Source organism: Camelus ferus, chromosome 23 (assembly GCF_009834535.1).
Source record: "Camelus ferus isolate YT-003-E chromosome 23, BCGSAC_Cfer_1.0, whole genome shotgun sequence".
Classification (NCBI taxonomy): domain Eukaryota; kingdom Metazoa; phylum Chordata; class Mammalia; order Artiodactyla; family Camelidae; genus Camelus; species Camelus ferus.
This window is the reverse complement of record NC_045718.1, coordinates 17,937,964-17,963,767: the sequence shown is the minus strand read 5'-3', so window position 1 is coordinate 17,963,767 and position 25,804 is coordinate 17,937,964. Positions and strand designations below refer to the sequence as shown.

The following is a 25,804-nucleotide window of genomic DNA, read 5'->3' as shown; positions in this document are numbered from 1 at the left end:
CCCCAAGGAATTTACAAGCAATTTAAGCTGACTGAAAATGCACATAGGTAAAAGGGACAGCGCCTACCTAACACTAATGTGAAATGAGTTCATAGACGCAGGTGGGGGCACAAGCCTTAGGGACACACACGCGTGGCTGGAATCTCACTGTGGCCCCTTCCCTGACTGAAATCAGGGGCACGTTACTTCATAAGCCTCAATATCTTCATCAGTCAACGGCTATCATTTCTTCATGTATTCACTCCTCCCATTCATTCATTTATTCGAAAGTAAATATCAAACAGTTGGACCAAGTTAGGCAATGTGCTCGGTACTGGAGATTAAGTGCTCAATGTGACATGCAAGCTCTGTGCTCAGGGAGCTTCTGTCCTGGTGGGGTGGGGTCTGGGATGGAGACCAGAATGAGGCGGTGCTGCAGCGCGGGCAGGAGACAGCAGTGCCTTGGGTTAGGGCGGTGGCGTGGAGCTGGAGACAGGGGAATGGATGCAAGTTATGTGCTAGGGGTAAAATCCACAGCACTGGCTGGTAGATCAGATGTTAGAACCAGAAGAAAGAAAGAGGACAAGAGAGTGACTCTTGTGACAAGAATTAGAAACAGCAAGATATCCATCTTGTTGCATCGTGCCCAGCACATACTGATGGTCAAAGATTATAGCTTTACGTGTTCTGAGCACTGCAGGAATTAGAAATGAATTCAAGTGAAGTTTCTGCAGAGGAGGACAGGAGCAATGAAGAGAGATTTTTGGAGGAGGTGAATTTCGAGCCAAGTTTAAACTGGGGGAAGAGTCGGCTGAGGACAGGGGTGGAGGGGGAGGGCGTCAGGAATTTCTGGTGGGAGGCGGAAAGGAATGGACCAAACATAGGTTTGGAGGTGGGAACTGTGAGTCATCAGACTCGAGAACCGGTTCGGGCTGCATACATGAGGATTCTGCTTCTATACAAGTAAGATGTGTGTAGGATTTTAAATGAAAATAGAACTCAATCCAGATCCTTAAAACAAATTCTTCATTCCTCTTCAGATCTATAAGCCCAGATTGGGAGATATTTTTTTCCCTCCATTTGTAGACGCTCCCCTTCTATGCACCAAAAGGAGGAAGAACATTGAGCCTAAAAGGCTCCCAGAGGATGTGGGGTGAGGGACCGGGAGGGCAGGGACCAGCGCAGGAGCCCAGAGCCAGCCCAGCACTTCTAGCCAGCTGTCCCCTTGGAGCATCTCCTAAAAAGAAGACCCAGCCAATGGCTCTTCTGGGTCTTCCTGTTCTAGCAACTGCAGCCCATGCAGCCTCTGCTTAATTTTCAGTCCCCACTCTCTGAAGCCTGCATAGTCTAACCCGGATAAGCAACTGAAGCTTCAGATTGGAGTGGCCCAAACCCTGGCACATACACCTCCCCCGTCTCAGACATCCTCTCCTGCCCCTGGCTGCCTGTAGTCTGTGTGGCCACAGACCCCTGGGGTTCCGGGAGAGACTTTCAGGGATCCGCAAGGTCCAAATATTTTTATAATAATATTGACATTATTTCTTTTTTTCACTGTGTTGACATTTGCACGCTGGTCGCAAAGGCAGTGGTGGGAAAGTGGCTGACACCCACACGAACCACAGTAACAGGGCCAAACTGAACTGAATCGTTTGTGTTTTCCTCGTCGCATACTCACAGTGTTTCAAAAGCCACTTCTACTTCTGAATGTTCTTTGTGAAGCAGTAGAAATCCTTAATCTCATTAACTCTGAACCCCTGAGTGCACAGCTTTTTGTTTGGGTTTTTTGGGGGGGTGGGGGCGGTAATTAGGTTTATTTATTTAATTACTTTTTTTAATGGAGGTACTGGGGATTGAACCCAGGACCTCGTGCATGCTAAGCATGTGCTCTACCACTTGAGCTACACCCTCCCCCCTGAGTACACATCTATTTGAATGAGAAGTGCACACAGAGCCCTCGTGCAGCACACTGACACCCAGTCCTCAGTCCCAGGAAAAAGCCGCCGTGCGACTGACCTGTGAACACAACAAGTGACTCCTTTCCTGGAATGCCATCCTTATTTGAAAGAACAACTGACAAGCTATGGCTGTTTACACTTGCATTTTGGGTAGAACGTTCTCAAAAATGGGCAAAGTGAGCCTGTCACTTTAAGGAAAACCACTGCCAGATATGGGGCCAGGGATAAAATTTGACTTTCACGTGGAAATTTTGGAAAATTTGTGCTCACTAACATGAACTTGATAGCTTCCCAATCCTTAAAAATCTTTCCTGATGAGGTCAGTGATGATAGTAACCAGTCTGTTTTCTGGTTGGGGGATTTTTTTCTTTTAATCATCCGTGCTGAAATGTGTCAACATTTGGAAGGTCTACATAACTCACTGAAATAATATTTTCCAAATGTCCTATGCACGATTCTCCAAGACCGTGCATGGATAACAGAGCCACTGGAAGTAAAAGAATCAGCCATATTTTCATACAATACATACAATTGAGCATAAATGGTTCATGGATATGGTTTCAAATTCTAAACTGCAAATAAACTTTCAGAAACTGTCATGCTTTGAGTTTTAGTGTAAGATCAAAGGTGAACAACCATGATTATCTAACGGAGCTATTTAAAACTCCTACCTTTTCTAACTATACATTTAGATGAGATTTTCTTCACATATTTCAACCAAAACAACATATCCCAACAGACTGATCGCAGAGGCAAACGGGATCCAGTCAGACATCAGAGATTTTTTTTTTTTTAATGTAAAACATAACCACTTTTCTCACAATTTTGTTTGTTTGGGAAAATATTTTCTATAAAAATGTATTATTTGTATTAACATGAAAGAGCTCTATTATTGTTTTTATTTTCTTACCATTATTTCCAAATACATTGAAAGTAAGTATTTTTGAGTTTCCATTTTAATTTCTAACACGAGGAATCTTGTATTAGAAATCCAACCCACATAAACAAATACTCTTTGGAGTCCTCAATCATTTCTATGAATGTAAAGGATTCTTGAGACCAAAATTTTGAGAATCCCTGTCTGGCTCACTGTCCCCATCACCTCTCCTCGGACCTGAGGTTCTGGTGCCCCTTCTTCAGCCAAGCCCTAGGATGTGGTTCCTAATTCATGTTGGCCCCAGATCCATAATACAACTCGGACCCTTCCAGGAATTCCATGAGAATGGCCTGTGAGGGCTCCAGCCTGCTATGTGATCCGTGTCCTCAGTACCTACCCCTGTGCGCGCGCGCAAACACACACACACACACACACACACACACACACACACAGAACAACGGCTCCTAGAAACAGTAAAGACCCAAGTCTTCCTCAACACAGACTGTTAAGACGTTAATAGTTAAAATTATCTGAATGGGGCTGTCGTGAGGATTAAATGAGACAATGGGTGATATTAGCTATTCCCCATCTGCAGACCCGTTCTCACCTTCCCCTACCCTGCTCTGTGGCCCTGGAGCCGTCCAGTTCGGTTTGGCTAATGGAAGGCACTGGTGGGAGGTGCCAGAGGGCAGGAGGAAAAAGAGGTTGGAGGGCTTGTCACCCTCTGACATGTACACAGGTGTACACACCCAGAGCTGGGCAGTGCCTCTAGAGGAGGCAGAGCTGCTGTTGGACAGCACCCTACACAGGGCACGTCCCCTTCCCGTTGTCCCTCAGCCCTCGGAATGGTCTTTGTTGTCCCCGGGGTGCTGGACCTCCCCCCCCTTGTTGGTCACCTTTAACAGCCCGCATCTTTGTGAACAGCTCCTCCTGTCCGTCCTCCTCAGTCATGCCGTTCAGTTCCTGCCGGGACCTTGACTGATGGACGCAGGCTGTGAAATGCTGTAATCTTGCATGTGCTGGCACCAAAGTAAGTCCTATTCTTTCTGACCTGACGTCTTCTATGACCACTGGGCATCCCCAGCTCCTGGCTCACCCTCCTAGGAGGGCAGGAGGTGACAGGGATTTTTTCCCACTCAACACAGTTTATTCTCAGCACCACTTATGTTCAAGGAAAGGAACAAACACCCTGAGCTTTTCCATCTTTGTGTCTTTCCTCCTGTACCCGGATTATTCTTCCATCATCAAAACCCCCAGATGTCAGCTTCTTAAGAAAACTTTCCATACCCCCCAACCATAAACAATGTCTTTCTCCCCTAAGCACCTCTTTTAAAGCACACATCTCTTTTTAACTTGTATTATTCAATTAGATTCAACACACGTTTACCCAGTGCTTATCTTCTGCCAGGCCCTAAGCCAGACACGAAACAGTGCAAGGAAAAATACTAGACAGTCCCTGCCCTCAGGGAGCTCTCACTCCCGCTGGGGAGATGCTGATGATGCAAAGGGAAAGACGTCATAAGAGAAGTTTATACAAATTCTATACCGTGGTTAAGAGAAGCACTATGGAAACATCCAGATAGGTGAGGGCAGATCAAGAAAATTAGGACAGCAGTACCGTCTCCAGAGAGTAGGTTCAGGAAGGCTGGAAGCTTCCGTCTAAGGGGTACTCAGCACACAGGCAGCCAACATGGCAGAGAACATATGAGTAGCCATTGGGGAGGGTGCTGGCTACATCAATGAGCCCCAGGCCATGCCCTTGGGTCCCTGCTGGGTCTGCTGATGGCCTGCAGGGATGACATAGGACCTCCACGTGCCCTGGGGAAGAAACTCAGCGCTGTCTGGTGGGCCAGGGGACCAGAAGAGGCTTGAGATCTGATGAAAAGCCTGCAGGGGCTTCCCACCCAGAGCCACAGAACTGGACCATAGACACTAAAGGTAGGAGCTAACACGCTGCCCCCACACAGCCAGACAGGACCTCAGGGGCCTCCAGGCCATGTACCCGCCACTCTGTAGGAGAAAGCAGACAATCTGAAATGGTGTTATGTGAGTCCAAGACATCCTTCTCCTTCACCCAAGGTCTTGTAGACCCTCTAGCATGATGGAGGAGACCAGAGAGGGGGAGAAGGTGTCCCCAGGATTGAGCATTTCCCCCAAAAGAATGAGTCACTGGATTCCTGACGAGATGGCAAATGAGCATAAGCTGCTGGCTCCTTCCCCCAAAATTAATTTTGGAGAAACTACAGCAAAGAAAAAAGTCATGGATCTGAGGATCTAAACATAAAACTGTGAGAAATCCCTGGGAGACAGAAGGCTCCCGAAAGCTGAGAACAGTTGTGTGTGTGAAGAGGGTGGGTGGGTGGGTGAATGGGAACTGAGGGGGAGAAGCCCTGGTGGGAGATTAGGTTGGTTCTAAAGCTTTGGTTTTGTACTGCCCTTCTGTCCCCTAACAGCCGCCAACGCCCCCACCCACAGAGCTACCCTGAGATGACCACTGTCTGCATAGAGCAAGCAGCACCACAACCCAGGACTCCAGGGCTCCAAGAGTATTCGAGAAATCCTAAACCTCTACTGGGATAAGAGCTCGTGGGACCAGAAGTGTGCTTCCAGCTGCCCTTGGTGTTCACTCATCCATCCAACACTGCTTCCTCCGCATCCCCCAGCGGTCAAGGCTGGTGTATCCACTAAGGACATGGCTACCTCTCAAGTTCAGCTTCTTTCAAAGGCGAATGCCGGACAGAGGAGCTGCCCAGTAAGGGAACAGCATCTAAAAGGGACCCTAAATTGGGAAGGGGCCACAGGTTACTGGAACAAATCAAGAGGGTTTCTGCAGAAACAAAGTTTCTCTGCCTTGGAGCTCATCTTCTCCCTCCTTTTTTAAATTCACCAGGAGGTAACAAACTCGGGTTTTAGACGCTCCCCACTACATGTTACAGGCAGAACGACTGTATTCCCAAAGGAACATAAATTTACAGGTCAAAATATTTTGACCTCAAGAACTAAAAACCACTTTAAAAGAAAGATAATAAACTGAACATCATGTGTCCCATGAAGCAGGATAACTGGGGCAGATGGATCAAGATTTTTAAATAAGCATAATAAATGTCCTCAACGAAAGAGACAGAATTGAAATATGAAATAGGAAAAGTCATAAAAATAAACAAATAGAAATACTGTATATGAATAGTAATTGAAATAAATAAAAGAGATAAATGGCTGGATGGATAACCCTGAAGGCAGAATACGTAAGAAGGAAGATCACATTGAGGGATTCTCCTGGGAGATGGCAGAAGAAGAATAAGAAAATTTTAAAGAAAGACGAAGACACGTTGTAAGTAAACAGAGGTACTAAAATTCAAATAATGGAATTCCAAGAAAGAAAGGAAAAAACGGAGGGTAGGAAATATTTGAAGAATTTAAAAGATGAGAGACCTCAGATTGAAAGGATTTATAGAGTGCCAAGTAGGATAATAAAGAAAAACTCACAACTAGAAATCAAAGATACAAAAAATTCTAAAAGTTTTCTCACAGAAAAGCAAATCATCTAAAAAGGTGAAGACTCTGATTTTGTCAGATTTCTTAACAGTACATTGGATATAGGAAAACACAGAGAAATATTTTCAAAGCATTAAGGGAAAAGAACACTGAACCTAGGATGTTTTATATAGCCAAATCATCATTTATGTACAAGAGTGTCATTAAGGGATTTTCAGGCATATGAGGTTTACAACACAAAATCCCATTTTGATAACTCTTGGAAGAGCACACAAAGAAAAAGAGAAATAAATCCAGGAAAGTACTGCATAAGACATTCGATGGAAGAGTGATCAAATACCTTAGCAAATCTTGATGTTGTCTAAAAAAGCAAGGCTCAAACTAAAGATTTAAGAAGAAAAAACATATTTATAACCCTCAAAACCAGGATTTTGGACACTGTCAAACACATAAACATAAGATTAGGTCTTAAATTAAAAGCAACCATCATCACAACAAAAATAGGAGACATAACTTTTAAATAAGTTTAAGAAAGTTTATCTATGCAATGGAAAGCATAAAATAAGAAAAAATAAAAAATAAAAGGAATGTAGAGTGAATGGAAAATATGAAGTAATATGGAAATAACTCCTTATTTGGTTGCATTACAACACATAAGGGGATTTAGCTCACCGATTAAAACACTGAGGATCACTCTAAAATTAGAACAGTGTGGTGTTACTGCACAGGTAGGCAGATAATTAAAATAAATTAGTAGGTACAGAAATAGGCCCATGTACGCAAAGAAATTTATTATATGATAAAGCTGACATCTCAGATCACTGAAGAAAAGATAGAATTTTAAATAAATGGTGTTGAGACAACTGGATATCCATTTGGAAAAAGATATAATTGGACTCATACCCCACACCCTACCCAAGAATAAATAAACAGAAGTATATTAGAAATTTATGGCAGATCAGTGAAACCACACAAGTTTAGAGGAAAACAAGTGATTTACCTTATAATTTGGGGTTGGGAAAAGGCTTTCTCATTATAATTCTAAACTCAAAATCAAAAAAGATAATTCAATTATATATAAAAAAATCTTGCATGGCTAAAATAATCAACATAAAGTCAAAAGGCACATATTATACTGAGAAAAATACTTGGAGTGCATATCACAGGTAAAGGGCTGATAACCCTAGTAGGTAAACAGCTCATAAAAATAAAAAGGAAGAAGCCAGAGACTAATGAAAACACACACACGTACACACACAGAAAAAATGAGAACGAGAGAGAACACACTAAAAAGATGATCAGAAGAAGAGATACGGCAATTAAACCTACACGGATAACACTGAACTTTTTCTAACAGTACTGTTGGTAGTGACAAAAGCTCATTAGAACTTTTCCTCCCCTATGTGCAGAGTGTATTTCTTCTTCTAAATGCTTTCAAAGGTTTTGTTTTTCCTTTGCTTTCATTTTCACCATTTTTATTATGATGAGTCTGGGTGTGGTTTTCTTTTGAGTTTATCCTGCTTAGGGTTTGTTAAGCTTCTTGACTCTTGAATCCACCAACAGGAAATGAAATTAAAATTCAATTAAGGTGTTTGTAGAAGTATGGAGCACACACAGGAAAGGCCCCGAAGAGGAGTCAATCTACCAAGCTGGTGAAGGGAAGGAGACTCCAGGAAGGGACTTGCGCAGGTGTACAGAGTGTGGGAGAGGCAGTCTGGGTACAGGGGGCAGCGCAAGCAAACTGTGAGAGACACGACACACCCAGACCCAGCTCTTCGTTTCCCAGCACTCTTTCACTTCTCATCGCCTCTAAAAAAAATCAGCTGACTTTGTAAAGTTCTTAATGCCGTGTCTAGGAGGGACATGTCTTCTCACACTGTCCTGTCTTTTCAAGGGTGAGTGACATTCCCCTCTTTCCCGGCACCTCCTGAAGATAGCTAACGTGGGGCTTTGAAAACTTAAAGAAAAAAAAAATTGAATCCTGATCTTCGGACAGTACGTGGGGAACTGTCCTGGTTTGTCAGTTTATGAAGATACAGTGCCAGAATGAAAGGACAGTTTTCCCGATCAAAAAGGCACAAAATCTGCCTCTTTAGACAGTAACAAGTTAATTGGTTGAAGCAGTTTGAGACTCTTAGAGACAGAGTAAGTGAAGAATTTCATTTTATCACCCAAACTTGTACCTATTAAAACTAACCCTCCAAACCTTAGATGTTCATCCAGCATTAATTATGACATTTAAGGGGCTAAAATTAAGTGCTTTGCTAGCTCCTCTAGATAATTTACATATCATTACTTTATAATTTATGTTGCAGTGGTTTTTACTGAAACTAGTCAATGAAAATGGAATGATATTACCTCCAAGCTTTCAGGACCCTAGGGTCAGAGTCACTAAATTTTTTTCCTTTAAAAGTATAATTGTCAATTTAAAAAATATATATGTAGAACTTAATCATTTATTTTAAAAAGAAAAGCATGAAACTGAAATGAGTTAGTATTTATAATTTCACTGGGGTTGAATCAAACCCACAGTCAATGCTTTGTAATATAGAGGGTGAGAAGAAAAAAACCAAAGGATGGAGAAAAATCCAGCCAGAGTAGAGAAGAGAAAGCAAGCCAAAAAAAAAAAAAAAAAAGCAAAGCAGAGGAAATGACATTGTTTAACTTTGTTAGCCCAGAACCTTCCAAATTTATTTACCTGTGGAAGCCAAAGGGCAGCCCCAGCCCCGTGAATGCTCCCAAGGACACAGTCTAGGAAACCCTGGTTATAACCATCTTCAAACTCGCTCCAGGAGTAGTGTGTGTCATTTGTGCAAAGAGTTTAGACTCGAGACTTAGAATGCTTGTGGAGAGTCCTGTAGCATCCACCAGTTCCCAGCCAAGAGAAGTGGCCCTGGTGACCACACCTCAGCCTCCCACCAGTCCCTCTCCCACAGCCCCCTCTAGTCTGCTAGTCTGCAGTCTAGGGGGCTATGAAGTGTTTTGTGAAGCCCAGTACACATGTGAGAAGTTTCTGTTCTCTGTTCGGACCCTGGGCACCTGGCGCACCTCCACACTAAGCTGGGGGATGAGCTAGGGACGTACTCACTTACCTGGAGGCCAGCATCCTTGCTGTGCCCAGGGGGAGCAGGGCAGCAGAGGCCAAGGGAACAGAGATTCTCAAATCATGAGAGATGACCGCCCATCCTGAGAGCAGACATCGTGAGCTCTTGCCCTAAACTCCTTCTTGATTCCATCTCTATTCCATTTTCCCTTTCTCCTGGTCCTGCGGTGTTTTCTGGCTGTCTCCTCTGCCTGCCTGCCTCCCTTCCCATCCTGATTTTTAGCTCCTTCTTCTCTCTTTTGCAGTCCTACTGGCCAACAGGGTCATCCTGGTCAGATGAGGATCCGCCAGGACTTCCTGGGACCCTGTCTCCCACTCTGGATAAATCCACCCCACCTGCCACGACCCCTCCAAACCCACCTAAAGCCTTAATCCCTGGCACAGTGACAGGGGGATCCTGCCCTGAATGCTTCAGATGGGGTGGGGTGGGGTGTCTGTTGTCCATGTCCCTGTCTGCCTCTGAGTGGGGAGGGGGACAGTTGTTTCTGGAGCAGAGTCTCCTCCGAGTCCCTGTCTCCACCCCTCTCCCACCACAGAGAGAGGATCTGGCCAGCGTGACATTTCCTGACAGCTCTGACAGGCCTCAAGGAGACAATTAATGCCTCACAGCTGCCTCTACCAGGAAAGGTGCCGGAAGAGGAGGAAATGGTGGGGGGGGAGTGTGTAAATTTGCAAAAAGTTTTAAAGCAACAGTAAACAACAGGGAGGGAATTGAATTGAAACCTGATTGAACACATGCCTCTTGGAATCCCTTCAAGGGCCAAGAGTGGGCATCTGAGGCAAACCTAAGGAATTACCACAGAGAGAGGCCAACAGACTTCTCACTGTTGGAATTTCTAGAAAGAAGATGAAAGCTGGTGGCAGAGACTCCAGTCCCTGGCCTGGAGTCTTGAAATGTCTGACCTTGAACCCTGCCTGCCTCGTGGACGGGAGTGGGCATGGGCTAAGGTTGCGGGTGTCCAGCTGCCAGGGCCAGGGAGAGGGTGAGCAGCCCCTGGGAAAGCGGTTTCTGATGAAAAGGCAGACAGACAGACAGAGATGGACGGGTCTCCTTCCTTCCCAGACACCCCCACGTCTGCCTGGGCAGACAGATGGGCCCTTCCTCTGGGCTTTACAGATTAATGCGTCCTTCTTATCAATTATGGAGACAAGAAAGTGTAATTTTCTCCCCATGTTTATACTGTTCAGGATTAATCTGCCTATAAATGGATAATCTGTCAGCTTTCCGAGACACTGAAGTGGGGAGGGGGTGGGCAGGAAGTGGGGAAGAGATTTACCAGTGGGTAATGCCATCTGCTTTATTAGGTTGTTTTATAAACCTGACATTCAATTTGTTCTGGAGGACTTGGTGACGGATTATTCTGTAAATTCCCAAATAATTACGATAACCAGAGAAAGGGGGAAAAAGGAGAGAGGGAGGCGAGTTGGCAGGGGTGGGGGGCTGCCAATGCATCTGTGACTTATGGTTCTGGAGGTCAGCATCCATCCTCAGCCCCTCCGAGGGGGGCTGGAGAAAGGCCACCTTAGAGGGGGACTGACAAAAGGACCTGAATAGCCTTCAACTCCTGGTCTCATCCTCCACCCCAACCCTGCTTTTTAAGCACTCAGACTCCCTGCTCTCCACAACACGACAGTGAATTCACTTGAATGGAGACTGTGTTATCAATAAGTATCTTATATTCTTTCTCCTGTCGCCTGGCTCTGAATCCCGGGCTCTCTTTACTAACATGTGGGCTTGGGTAAGTTCATTTTAACTCTGTGCCTCAGTTTCTTCAATGGTAAAATCGAGACAGTAGTAACACTTGCCTCCCATGGTTGTTGCCAGGATCAAATTAGATTTTATTTGGAAAGCACTTTAAAACAGTGCTTGGTGCATGCTAAGTGCTGTATGAACTATTTGCATTTTTATTATTTCTTTGTGTTTGTATCCTGCGGTCCTGATGGTATAGAACACTCTCAATAGATACCGGACGGTTGGGTCTGGAGAATCATCACAGTAGAATCAGAATCTCGGCGCTAATAAGGGCTTCAGCAATCTCAGGATTCACCCCTCGCCCCGCCCAGTCCCCTGCTTGAACCCTGCCGGGGACACACAGCTCCCTGCCCACGCTGCGTGGCTCAGACCTTCATTCTCACCTACAGCCAAGGGCTGCCTCTCCCGGGAAGCCCTCTGGGAGGGCTAGAGCCCCTGCATTCACACAGCAAGGCTGGGCAGAGCCCCTCGGGTGAAGCACAGTCTTGGTTATGTACTCTGAGAGCTCATTTCTCAGCAGAATGCTATTCAATTACCCAGTGCACGTTTATCCTTTGAATTTCCAAGTGCTGCCGTCCGTGGCTTCAGTAATCTTATTTGCTGCTTGTGCTGAGGTGAAGGGAGTGGGTGGGGGAAGGAAGGCCACACGGTGTGTGTCCTCAAGGCCCATCTACCTGACACCGTCTTGTGTTCTGGGGTCCTAGCATGTGATTCCCTGGGTGCCCAGGCCAGGGGAGGGGAGAGGAGGGACTGGAATCCTTACTGCCTGCTCTTTCTGGCCATCTCTGTGCCTTTTGTCTTCCCAAGGACAGCTTTCTGTTAGTTTAGTTGGTTACCAAGATAAAGAAGTTCTGGGAGCGGAGTCCCTGTGGCTTCCCATAAAAATGGTGTTGAGCCATGGGCCACAGCTGGGTGGGATACGCACCCCCTTACATCTCAAAGTGCGTTCTTGACCGTCGGCCTCCATGTCACGCATGTGAAAGCACTACAGACACCAAGAATTCATTCCACTTTCAGAAACGGATGTATTATTAGGTTAAGTAGTTCGCTGCATCTAGTGATGCATGGAGTTAGGATCTGGAGGACAGAGGGGGCTTCTAGGGCGTTGCCTGTCCAGAACCCACCTCCCCACTTCTTCCGGTAAAAGAACTCTCATCCTTAGTGGTTTGGATAGGACTGTCGCTGCCCTTCGTCGGGGATGTGCACAAGACCCTGTCCTGGCCAATCAGAATAATTCTTGCTCTTGGCCAAAGAGCTTGAATCACAGGTGGTCACTTGACCCAAACCCAGGCAGTCAGATCCTTCCACAGGACTTCTCTGTCAAAGCTGTTGGGGAAGAAGACGTTTTATTCTTCCCGAGTTGCTAATCTGGCTGGATGCTAGCCTTCAGCTATTGGTGGGCACCATGCTCCCCAAGAGGACAGCACCTGGGAGAGGCAAAGCCCTGATGACATTGCAGAAATCGTGAACCCAGCCTTGCCTAAGCAGACATACCCTCTAGACTTTTCATGGGTCAGAATATTCCCTTTTTGCTGGACAGTATGAGTTGTGTTACTGTCATACAAGACCTCATTAACACAGGCTATAATTAGCACCTCCCCCCCATTTCTCAAGCTTTATCGCACAAAGTTAAGGCATTTGTAAAGGAAGGATTGGGAGCTGGGGTGATCTCCTGCATCTCAGCCGGAGTCAGGTTGTACCACTTTGTGGGACTCTTCCAGTTCCCAGATGCTCCTCTTCTATTACAGGCCACCCCTCCACCAACACTTCCCTAGTATTATTCCTGTGCTGACCTGTGCTGACAGGTGACCTCCTTTTGGTTTATAAAGCTTCTCCTACACTCTTCCTAATGACCTTTGTCCCCATCAATAATCACAAACTCCCTAGGGATAGGGAGATCAACTGCTCCTTCCTTGTCTCCATCAATTTCTGGTCCAAGGTTCTCAAGTGCCTGTTATGGAGTCTGGAGGTGTGAGGGTATCTACGTGTTTGTGTGTGTATGAGTGTGGTCTTGGGGATATGTAAGAATGAAGTTGGAGGGACTACCAAAATGCATGGATGCTGCAGACTGGAGGAAGAGAGGGAAAAAACATCTTAGAAAGGAGGACTCCTTGAGTTTGCAGAGTCTGAGAGATTCTGCTCAGCAACTTGAGCTGGCTTGTTCAGATCCCATCTTCTACCAAAAGAAGACCAAGGGAACTTCCAACCATGGTTGCTGAGATACAGACAAGGATGACATAAATGTGGTGTTCACTTCCTTAATTGTGTGTCCTTCTCTGGCACCAGGCCCACTCGAGGACCCCAAGAGTAGGCTCACTCTGCCAACTGTGGTCATCTCCATCTGGCCTGCCCAGAATCTCTGGCTAAGCTGATAAGCGTAGGGCTTTTCCCACTGAAGGCGACCTGTAAAGACTGGAAGAGGTGACTGCTTCTTCAAATGTGCAGGCACGAATGCAAGGCTATGAGGACCGTGAAGGATCAGGGAAACATGACACCACCAAAGAAACAAAATAAAGCTGCAGCAACCGGCCCTAAAGAAATGGACACACACAAACGGACTGACAAAGAAATTCAAAATAATTACCTTTAAAAATGAAAAGACAAGCCACAGACTGGGAAAGAACATTCACAACTTGTATGTCTCACATAAGACCCATATCCAGAATTTTTAAGGATTTTTACAACTCAATAATGTAAAAAAGAGGTGGGGAAGGTACAGCTCAGTGGTAGAATGTGTGCCTAGCATGCACAAGGTCCTGGGTTCAATCCCTAGTACCTCCATTAAAAATAAATAAAAAATAAATAAACCTAATTACCAACACCACCAAAAAAAAATCTTTTTTAACCAAAAAGACAAACAATTCACTCAAGAAGGTATAGAAATATCCAATAAGCACATTAAAAGATGGCCAACATCCATAGCTGTTCAGAAAATACAAATTAAAGCCATGATGAATACCACTTCATACCCAATAGAACAATTAAAATATTAAAAAGAAGAACAATGTCAAGTACCAGTGATGATGTGGAGCAGACAGAACTCTCACACACGGCTGATGGGGGTGCAAGATAGCACAACCTCCTTGGAAAAGAGTTTTGCAGTTTCTTAAAAAGTTAAACATACAACAGCCATTCAACTGTTAGGCATCTACCCAAGGGAAATGAAAACACGTGTTCACACAAAAGCTTACATACAAATGTTTACAGCAACTTTATTTGTAATAGCCTGAGACTGTAAACAACCTAAATGTCTATCAACAGTTGAATGGATAAGCAAATTGTTGTCCCTCCATACAATGGAATACTACTCAGCAATGAAAAAGAAAAGAATGAACTACTGGCATATATAATCACCTGCATGAATCTCAGAAACATTCTGCTGAGTAAAAGGAATCAGAGATACATAAAAAAGCACATAGTCTTTATTTCCATGTCTATGAAGTTGGAGAGCAGGCAAATTAATCTATGGTGCTAGTGTGTTCAGTGCACACACGTGCCAGGCATATCATCACACAGGTCTGTGCAGGGCCATTGTAGCCGTGTGTGAGTGCGTGCGTGTGCGTGCACACCTACATGCCCTGGCTGAGTGGACCCACGCATTGGGCTCCATGTTCAAGTCTTCGGTTTATATCAAACATGGGAGCCTCTGTCTCTAATAACAGTCTGGTTTTCTCCCCAACTCTGTCCTGGGACTCCTCACCTGCCCACAGGCCCCTGTGCTCACAAACAAAAGGAAGGGTTTTTAGTGACTTTCCACTCGTAAAATGAGTTACTTCCTGACTCGCAGATTTCCTCCTCTAATTAGACACTGATCTCCTCCATCAGCTTACTGAGGAGGGAAGACAAAAGGGCCGGGACACAGGGAGACTCAGGGTGCGTGCGCGCGCACACATACACACAGGGAGCAGGATGAGGTGTGGTTCTCACAGTGTGGTGGGGACTGCTGGGGTTCTTCCCAACTGAGATAAACATCTGCAGATTCCCTGGAGCACCTCACCCGCCTCACACCATCATGGTCTTCTATTCTAGACCTGCATAAATGTTTTCAGACACAAACACTAACATTAATATCTTTAAATATCCTTTAAAGATAAAAATACCAATAATAATTCATCCCCCCATCAAGTTACTCTAAGGCTTCTGCTGGCTTCTCCACTGGCAAGTGAGAACAGATGGGGTGAGGGAGGAAATTATCCAGTTCTCCCGCCTGCCTCCCCCCTTGAAATGGGGGTTCAGTAGGAAGCTGCGGCAGCCACTCCACCTGGTCTAGAAGTAACTGGGCAGGGGGCCGAGGCAACAGAGTCCCTCTGCCTCTTTTCAGAGAAATGCAGTTTATGAAAGTGAGAAGAAAGTTCGAGACCACGCTCCAACCTCTTCATTTTAAGGAAGGCTGAGGCCTGGGAAGGAATTCGGCATTGCCTAAGCTCAGGGATCCACTGTCTTCTGCCTCCTAGAATTCTTCCCGTCACCTCCTGCCTCCCCGACTCCATCTCACTGGGCTTTGGGGATGGGGGTGCTGGCGAGGGAGGGTGGAGGGAAGGATCCCTCATCCAGGGAAGATACAGAAAAGGACCACAGGAAAGAATCTCGTGAAACAGAGAAATCCCATCTCCGGATGATGAAGTCTCCACAGCCCAGACTTCCCACCCAGAAAGTCCAAGGTGCCCACCACCTGCCCCGCCCCCTCTGCTGACCTGCTTAACCCAGGACACTGTCGCTCCTGTACTTTGATCTTGCCGACACCGGCAGCCTTTTGTTCTATTATTCACTGCAGAGTGGATGCTGGGTTGCCTCTCCTCATTACAGGCCAGGCTGGGCTGCCCACCGCCTCTCCAAGGCCACTGGATCATGTCATGTCCATCAATAAATCAGTAGCAGAGACTGGCTTTGAGATGCCTTTTGGGGAAGGGGTTTGCACCATTTCAGAACCAGCATTTTCTCTGCTTTTTAAGAAATAAGAAACATTCACCAACCGCAATGGATCTTGTTTGGATCCAGATGTAAGCTGTGCAAATCTGTGTAGGACACTTGGGTTAAGCATGAACACAGACTGGATGGGATATTAAGGGGCCGACCATGAGCTGATATAATTATTGAGGTTCCTGAACCACCATGATGGGACAGTGGGGTTGGGGGGGGTCATTATATATTTTCTACTTCTGAAAAAAACTGGATAAGCTTCCTCTTGGGAAGAGAGTGGGAGAGGTTAAAATTAGCATAAGGATGACAGAAGTGCAGGTAAAGATGCTAAGAGGCATATCTCATCTGCCCAGCTGCCTGGGCAGCTTTTGAAGGCAGGCCCTGCTCTTAGGTGTGTGTTCCCCAGAGCAGCCAGCACACAGTGAGGCGTCACTAGTGTTTACTCAACAAGTGAATGCATGAGTGAGTTCCTCCCAAATCTCAAACCCATTTCCTCCAAAGACAGAAAAGAAGCAAAGAGCACTTCTAACCACACGGCATTAGGGGATAAATTTCTTTGCTTACCTACAGTCTCTATGCTTACACACCCAAGGCTATAAGATCTATGCAGGCATTTCCTTTCGTTTACAGCTGTATTCCCAACACATAGTAGGTCCTCAACCAGTGTGTGCAATAAATGAATGAACTGGGGGTCAGGAGACCTGGGAACTAATTCCAGCTCGGCCGCCAGCTTGCCAGTCACCTCCCCTCTCTGGGTCTCAATTTGCTCCTCTGCGTGACGAGGGCTTTGTGCTAGATCCCTCGGGAGGTCACCCAGGCTAGACACTCCTTGAAGAACACAGAACATCGATGTCACCAGAGTCACGCTGTGACCCATATTCTGTCCCTGGCAGCATCCTCCACAGGAAATCTTCACAGGACACCTCATCACCAGGTGCTCTGATAACCTATGGAGAAGCAGGCGTGATGGGGTGATACAGTAAAACACAGGCATCTGCGGCCAGGATGAATGTTCAGAGACCAGAGAAAGAAAATGCTCAAGAATGGGATGCCTGACTTCCGCAAAAACGGCAAAACCTTTGTGACTTCATATTTTCATTCCGGAAGTTACTCTCCTCCCATCAAAATTCAGGCACTAAAAGCCCCTCCGGTGGCACTGGATGGTGTCCACCAAGGAGATAAAGTTAGAAGCTGGGACAGCGGAAAACACAAGGGAATCCCTAAAGAAGCCATTTGCCAGCCTGTAGCCCTAGAAATACAGGTGGAATTGAGCAGGGGGAGAGGCCAGTGACGCTTTTTATGACTAATCTTTAAATCTCCAAGGAGAGAAAACACATTCCAAAGTGACTGCGGGAGACAAAAACAGGGTGGGACCACAGAAGATCCAGCACAACTCAGAATCAGGGATTAGGGAAGGACTCCGCATGCCCAGCTAGCAACGGTGAATTTAAAGGGAACTGTATGCAGTGTGGTTCCCTAGGTGGACGAGGGCACACAGTTCTCAGTCTCTGTGAGGGTTCGCTCTCTCCAGCTAAACTCTCTGCTGTTGGGTGCCCTTCAGACATTGCTACGACTGAGTGAGTCCCCAGCGACCCCTCCGTCCTCACCCACCCCTTGCAGAAAATCTGCCTCTCTGGAATTGTTACTGGTCCATATATATTATGTATATATGTCTTTGTCGGTGTGGCCAAAGAGGTGGGTGGGATCCTCCAGTTTACAGAACCAGGAGGTGGAATTTGCGGGTTGGCAGGGTTACTTCTTACTTCTAAGCCTTGACCTCCCTGCCGCCGCCTCCTCCCCTGAGCAGCAGTGCTGATTTGCCAGCGGTGCCTTGCTCAAGGTCAGGGCGCAGCCAAGGCCAGGAGAAGGGGGCGGCGGTTCCCGGCACTGCTGTCACCTGACATTTACTTTACAGGCTGTTGACTCCCAAACAATACAATACATGCCGATTTGCAAGGTACCTTCCGTCTAGTTTTCCAGTAATCCATTTCCACCAAACAAACAACGCAGGTTCCCCTGGCCCTGCGCGGACCTGGAAAAACACAGCGCTTGGCTGGGCTCCCGGACTCGGGTTTGCCGGTTCTCTCCCGGCCCGCGCCGGCCTCCGCTGGATGGAAGGGGCCATGCCATGGCGCCCAAGTTCCACGAGAGGGCAGCCGCGAGCCGCAGAACCTCCGACCGCACCCGTCTTCCCGGGGTGGGCCCGGCGTGCGCCTGCGCAGACCCGAGGCCGCCGCGGGCCCCGCGCCCCGCCCGCGCTTCCGGCGGCCTCAGAGGAGGGGGCTGCTGTGGGCGGCCCGCCCGCCCGCCGGGAGCGGTGGTTCTGCTGTCCCGGGAGGAAACAGTGGGTGGGTTTCAGCCCTCCGAGCCGGACAGCCTTCCTCCGAGGCCCCGGAGACGCGATGAGAGGCAGAGCGCTGCTTTCGCGTCGGGGGTCTGGGGAGAACTGCCTGCCGGCTGGGAGGCAGCGCCACCGCCGCGCCGCGAATCCCTGGCGGGTACCGCCGGCCGCCGCTGCCGCCTCCCCGGCCTGCCTCTGGCAGCCCCGCCGCCGTCCGTCTGCCTCCACTCGGAGCAAAGATCGCTTCCATCTCTTATTTTCAGAAGTCACTCCGTCCTGGAGGCCCGGGGCGTGGGGAAGAGCCCCAGGGACAGGCCTGTGGGCCGAATGCTCTTACAGCTTAAAGAGATTCAAGGCCAGAGCTGGAAACGCCTTCAGGGGTCAGCCAGGCGTGAATGAGAAAACGGGAAGTACATTGTCCAAGGCCACGAAGTTTGCTAGTGAGGAACACATCAAACCATGTCAGTCCCCTACTTGGGACCCTGTAATCGCTCCCCTAGACCTTGAGAGAAAGTCGGTGCTCCTTAAAAAGGCCATAAGGCCCTACAGCATCATCTGCCCCTGCTTACTCCCCCCACATATCCCCTGCCCCTCTCCATCTCTTGCCTTTGCCTGTTCACCTCCATGAGCTCAGCCTCCCGCAGCCCGTCTCTGCAGACTAACTCATCTTACAGTTCTTAGTCCACACATCATTTTCTCTAGAAACCTTTCCAGTTTTACCTGCACTCCTCACGCGGAACCCATATGCAACAGAGTGTTCCAGGCACCGCGTGCAGAATCTCCCTGCTTGTTCACCCCGGAGTCCCCTTTCCCCCCTAGTCCATGAAAGTTCCCACCAGCATCTAAGCCAGTCCTGGGCCCAGGACAGGGACTCCATACACATGTGACGTATTGATGAATGGGTCAGAGCCAGCCATCTAGGCCCCAGTACCTTTCACCATATTGCCCACTGGCCCTTTTACTCTTGTAACTAAAATCAGACTTACGGCGTCAAAGGGCCTGTGCCATACGGCAAAGGTAGGGGAACCAAGCCTCAGAATGAGAGCCAGTTCTTCAAAGAACGTTACGTTCCTTACTTCTGCAGCCACGGGAGTAATTTCCAACTGGTGTTTTCCCTGTCCCTGTACTCTGAGGGGCCACTTCTGACTTGCTATCCTTGTGATTTCACTCAGAAAAGTGACCTCACAAGACAGACTTCAAACCATGTTTTGAGAAATCTGAGTGCCCAAGGGGCCCCATGAGCCCTCTTCAATTGGAGCAGCGCCGCTTTTTTTTTTTTTCCCCTTTTCAGGTATTTCTTGTGGAAAAGAAAAGGAGCCAAGGCTTCTATTAATGCTTTAAGAATGTTTAGAAGTCTTCAGCGCCAGAGGATTGCAGAGTAGAGCAGCTGAGGAGCTGTGAACAATTGTTAACAGCTGAGCATTTCAAAGGACTGGAGCCTACTTCCCAGTGAAGCGCATGTGACAAGTTGCCAACCTACTGAGCCTGTCTTCTTTCCTTTTATGTGGTGTCTGCTTGTTATTCGTCATTATTTCTTCTTCCCTAATAGCAGGGAACCTGATGTTTAATGGATACAGTAAGGAAATGAGAGGTACTTTTCTCAAAATTTGTTACATTTTTATTGAAAAAGGTTATGTTGCTTCTTCATTGCAGAAGAGAGTTGAATATTTTATATTTCTCTTTTTTAAAAAATTGTTGTTTGAGGCCCTATCTACTTTTTCTTTTTCTTCTGCAAGTAGCCGGGCTCCAAAGATGTTCAGGTCCTTGTCCCTGGAACCTGTCAATAAGCTACCTTGCAGGGCTAGAGGAACTTTACTGCTGCGATTATGTTAAGAATCTTAACCAGATTATCCTGGATTATCCATGTGAGCCCAGTGTAATCAGAAGGGTCCTTATGAGACAGGAGGGAAGAGGGCAGAGCAAAACCATTAAAAGAACACAACTTCATTAAACACAGCAGTTAGTACCAAGATTAAGGAAGGTTCAACTCCCATCGACTTTGAGCTTCAATATGCGCTCATTGTAATACAATAGCCACTAAATGGCACGCCCACAGGCGCCATGACAGTTCTGAGGCTGACCATAAAAGGTCAAAAAGTGGGTGATGGCCCAGTTCCTGGGAATCCCAGCCCCTTCCCCAAGGCAGTTGGAATAATCTTCCCACTTGTTAGCGTATGAAGTTACCAAGCCCGTAAAAACTAACAACCCCCCTGCCCCATGGCCACTCTGGCTTCCTGAGACAGTCTGCACCCTGTCTATGGAATACCATCTCTGAATAAATCTACCTTCACTCTACTATGGCTCACTCTTGCCCCTCAGCTGGAGGGGCACGTCCCAGGGGCTCGCCGGAGACCTGGGACACAGCCATCCTCGCATGCCCCACTTTTCCTGCGTCACTTACAAGTAGGCAGTTGAAGTGTCAGAGTCAGGGAAGGAGATGTGTTGGTGGAAGCAGAGGGTGGGTGTGAATGCAGTGCAGGAAAGACCCAGCTGCACACGGATGGCTTTGAAGATGGAGGACCAGAACATAAGCACGGAATTCAGGTGGCCTCCAAAAGGTAGAGAAAGGTGAGAAAACGGAGTCTCCCTTAGAGTCTCCAGAAAGAACCTAATGCTTGATTTTAAAACCTTGAATTTAGCCCAATGAGACCAATTTTGGACTTCTGGCCTTCAGAACCATTAAGAAAAGTTTGTGTTATTTTAAGCCACTAAATTTGTGGTAATTTATTACAGCAGCAAAAGGAAACTAATGCCACCTCCCCCAAGGGAAAAAAATACCCACCGTGGACCCACCTTAATGGAAAGAAGGGGATTAATTAGAAACAGGAGACAACAGGAGACTCGAGGAGAGAGGCTCCTGCAGTTGAAGGAGGAATGTGCGGGGCCACCCAGATGTACGTGGATTCTGTGTGATTCCAAAAAGAGCGTAAGCTGGTACCGCGAAGATACGTTTGTGCAGCACTCGCAGGCACTGACTTACGTTTTAACTGTTTGTACAGCCATTTTTATTTCCCCTGCTAGCCTGGAAGTTTCCCAGATGGTATTCATCTTTATGGTCCCATTGTATCCAGTGCCTTGTATGAATTTGTGAGGCATTTCACACTTGCCAAAAGCCCTGGTGTGGCCATTATCCATTATGAGTCTTACCACAACTCTCGCGGTGTCAGGCAAGACCGGTAGTATTTTTCGTTTTCCTAAAGATTCGCACCCAAATTTCTCTGACACCCAGGCCCTGCTCTCCCCAGTATCCCATCCATTTTATCTGGGATTTCTCAAGGTTGGACAGCTGGTAAATAAATGGTGGACCCAAGACCCCATCCTCAGCCCAGTCTTCAGGCCACAAATGAGAAGACTGAGACCCACCCGGCCTGCCAGGGGTCCTGAGACTGGGCTCTGGGGGAGGCCAGCTCTACTCTGTGGACCACCTTGGGTTTTTTCTTTCCTTTAAACACAGGAGAAAATCCTTTTGCCCAACTGGTGGTGGAGAAAGAAGTTCCACAGCAGATGAAGCCATCCTGCTACTCAGAGACTTGGAGGATGTGGACGGAAAGTCGCCCTCTGGTTCTGGCTGCGGGCACAGGAGGCAGGCAAGGCTGCCTGTCAGCAGTCCCCACGCTGAGCCCCTGACACTTCCCCTGACACTGTCCTAAGGAAGTGTTGCTGTGGAGGTAGGGGGAGGAATGGTCATGCTTCCAGTCTGGACTTGAGGAACTGGCCTGAGGACAGGTCAGAAAAGAATGGTATTTATGACTGTTTTCCATTTAAAAGGTTCCCTGTATCCCATCAACATTCACATTTAGAAGCAGCACAGCCTCTGGCATTAGAGACAGTCTCAAGTCAGAGGTCCCCACTTACCAGTGGTGTGACCTTGGCAAGTCATCTTACCTGGATGCCATCCCACGTCATCTGCAGAACATAGATAACACCTACCCTGCATATCGTTGGGAAGATAAAAATAATATGTGTAAAATACCTGGAAATAAAAAAAGCACTCAAAGATAACTATATTATTTATAGTCAAGAAGACAGAGAGAGGGAGTGGATTTCTCAAGGTTGGACAGCTGGTAAATAAATGGTGGACCCAAGACCCCATCCTCAGCCCAAGTCTTCAGTTTCTTATCCAAAGGCCCGTCACTTCCCAGAACCTTTTGCGGCCAGGCGCCGGCCGTCCAAGGCAAAGCTTCCTCACCGGGCTCACCCAGAGAAAACCAGGGGCTGCATATGAGCGCAGCGCCGTCCCAGAAACCGCAGGAAGCCACGCGCCACACAGCTGCACACATCTGGACCCCACTCGGCTGGAGCCCCGAAACCTCTGCGCCGCCTGGGAAATGCCAGAGCGGCCTCGAGCATCGCCTCCGTCCTGCCGCTGCCCGCTCTCCCCCGGCTCCCGCCCGGGGCGCAGAGGAACACTGAGCCGGAGGTCACAGTGGACCCCTGACCGGGGCCTGGCAGGTCTCGGTGGGGCAGCTTCTTGCGCGTGTCCCTTTGGGGAGCCGGCCCTTCCAACCGAGGCTTGCAGGGACCCCCCGGGCGCGCACACGTCTGCAAACCGTTGAAGCCGAGCCCTCGCTTCTGCCCGCGTGGACGGTCGGCGCCGGGGCCGGGCTGGGGAGGAGGCCCCGCGAAGCCGCCCGGGGTGGCCGGGAAGCGCCGGGAGAGGGGCCTGGCGCGCGGCCCGCAGGGTTCATGCGGGGCCGAGGCGGCCAGAGCGCGGCGGCCCGCGCCCGGGGCTGCGGCCAAGGCTGCCGCGGGGAGCTGGGTAACGTGGGGACGAGCCGGCGCAGCCCCCGGGGCTCCGCGGAGCCGCGCTGGAACGGCCCTCCCCGGGCGGCCTGCGCCGCGACCCCGCGACACCGCAGGGCGGCAGACACGGGCTTCCTTCCCGGCCTCGTCACCTCGGGGCTCCCTGAGTTGACTGTGGAACGAACGAAAACGCGGCCCTGTTCTTCATTCTCTTGTGCAGTCCACCCGCGCACACGCAGGTCAGGCGCCCTTGGAGAACCACCGAGGGCTGAGTGCGCAACGGGGAGGAGGGGACAAAGTTCCAGAAAGTGAGCACCTGCTTTAGGAGGATGACAAACTCGAGGAACCCAGAAACTCACCTGTGCTGAGCTCTCCCACCCCCGACCCCCGGGTGCCTTCCACAGCCCTGACTTATTTCCCCTTACTGTGATTAGTAAGACTGCAAATCACAAGGAGCTTTTGCATTTCCTCTTTATCCCTCTTTATCCTTGCAGCAACCTTGTGAAGCGGACAGGGCACTGGCACCTATCTGTCTCACAGGTAAGAAAGCACCGGCGTGGGAAAGGCCGAGGTTCTGTGCATGTTTGCCCAGCTAGGCTCTTAACAGAGGTCGAAATCCCCTCTCCTTTTTCTCCCTTGGCATAGGGGCCAAATTTCCAACCTCCAACATTTCTATGCAGGGATGACTCTACTTCTCAGAGAATTAAGCCGTAGAGTCACTGCCACCTGGAGAGATGGTGACAGCAAGTGACAAGGAAGCAGGTTCTCCTTATTGCAGAAGAAGTTCTGCGTGTGGCCTCCAGCTGGAAGGAAGTTCAGTAATCTGTGCCTTAGAGCAGCGATCCTGAAAGTCTTTTCCCCAGACTAGCAGCAGGAACATTGCCTGGGAGCTTGTTAGAAAAGCACATTATCCTGGACCTACTGACTCAGACACTCTGGAGGTGGAAGTTAGCAGTTTTGGCTTTAAGGAGCCCTCCAGTAGATTCTGTGATGCCCACTGGAGTTTGGAGAACCACTGTTCTAGAGAAGTCTGTGTGTCGGCTAGATGCAGACCCTGCATCCAAAAGGCACGCTGCCTAGAGGCCCAAGAAGGCAAGAAGTGAACTGGGAAGTCGAGTGGCAGTGTGATAGCTCCATTCCCCAGAATCTCTGTTAACTCTGTGTTTGTGTGTGTGTGTGTGTGTGAGTGTGTGAGTGTGTGTAAACCTTTGAAGCCCTATAAAATATTGGAAAGAAAGGAGACTTTTAGGTACAAAATTGTACAAAATTGCATTTACAAACCCACTCAACTCCCAATCACTCTCTAAGTGTACCTGCTCTGGACCAGTCCCTGAACTGGTTAAGAATGAGCTGGATGTTAGCTGACTCTAAGAGTTGAAACAGGTGCAACCAGGTCATTTCATGAAATGGAACATCATTGTTAGGTGCATGAGGTAGTAAGTGGAGCAGACATTGCTGTGCCCTTCCCCTTGGCTAGCAGAAAGGTGACGCTGGCTGGGTAGGAGTATAGAGCCAGCTGGGGTTTCAGGGGAGGCTGCATTCCTCCCTGCTGGCCCCAGTGATTGACTTAGGAATGGCACCAGGCATGATTCTGGCCAATGAGATATGGAGAGAGCTTGCTAGGGAGTTGATGAAGAATTTTCCTCCCTTCTTAAAAGGGACACAAGAAAAGTACATTCCCTTTTTTTGTATGTGGACGTCATTACCTGGAACTGCCATAGTCTTCCTAGACAAGGAAAGAAATTAGCCTAGAAGGACAGCAGCGTATTGAGGTGACGGGGGAGAAAGTCAGGAGGCACCTGGGATCTTCATGTTGAGCCACTAAATTAGTTGACTTTGGGTGTTGGCAGGGGTGGAGGGGTGGAGTGTGGGGGGAGAAGCCTTGAGATATTCTCATTAAATTAGATGAATTTGTTTTTTATTCAGACCATTTTTAGTTGGGTATTCTGTTACTTGCCACCCAAATCATCCTGATACTGTTAATGTGATTAGAATCTTACTGGAATATACAAGAAGAAAAAAAGTCCAATAGGATGTCAAAGGGCGTTATCAGGAGGACATTCAGGACTTCTGGCAGCTCTAAGCATTGGATTGTCTTGTCTTCCACCTCTGTCTTGGGGGTGACCAGTGCCCCTACTCGTGGGGCTCTGTTACTTTACGGCTGTTGGCCCCTTTTAGTGTCTGCTTTCCCTTTCTACAGTCTGGCTAGGACTGTCCATGATTTTCAGTTCAAATTTCCAAGAATGAGGCCCCAGTTGGCCTACTTAACTACCATTGCTTCTGATAGGGAAGAGCTTTCCATGCCAGGCCACCCCATGGCCACTGGTCAGTCTGTGGCTGTTCCTTGAATTAGAATCCCACCCCTTATCTCATCAGCCATGGAAAGGAGGATGGATGCAGAACATGGCCAGCCCCACCCAGCCTGAGGCCAAGGCCGTGGGCTGGGAAGGTTCCCTTAGAAGGAAACAATGCTATTGGCAGGTACTGGGACTGACTTGCCAGCACAGCCTTCACGGGGAACAATGAAATGACAGTGTGAGCCAACCGGGGTCAGAGCAAAGGAATCCGCTCCTACTGCAATCGCTCTCCGCCATTGATCTGTTATACACTCAAGAGGAAGAGATGTCCGGCCAGAATG

The 25,804-nt window shown here is 48.1% G+C and overlaps 1 long non-coding RNA gene across 3 annotated transcripts; it reads left to right on the top strand.

Annotated features, from left to right (window-relative positions):
* The first annotated feature begins 18,310 nt into the window (after positions 1–18,310).
* LOC116659309 lies at positions 18,311–22,642 on the top strand. 3 transcript variants are annotated; one of them, XR_004314628.1, is made up of 4 exons: positions 18,321–18,430; positions 18,687–18,884; positions 19,715–20,014; positions 21,878–22,642. It is a non-coding gene; the product is annotated as an uncharacterized LOC116659309 (long non-coding RNA). The 3 variants fall into 3 exon arrangements; XR_004314629.1 differs by lacking the exon at positions 18,687–18,884 and having other exon boundaries at positions 18,311–18,430; XR_004314627.1 differs by having other exon boundaries at positions 18,340–18,884.
* The last annotated feature ends 3,162 nt before the right edge of the window (positions 22,643–25,804 follow it).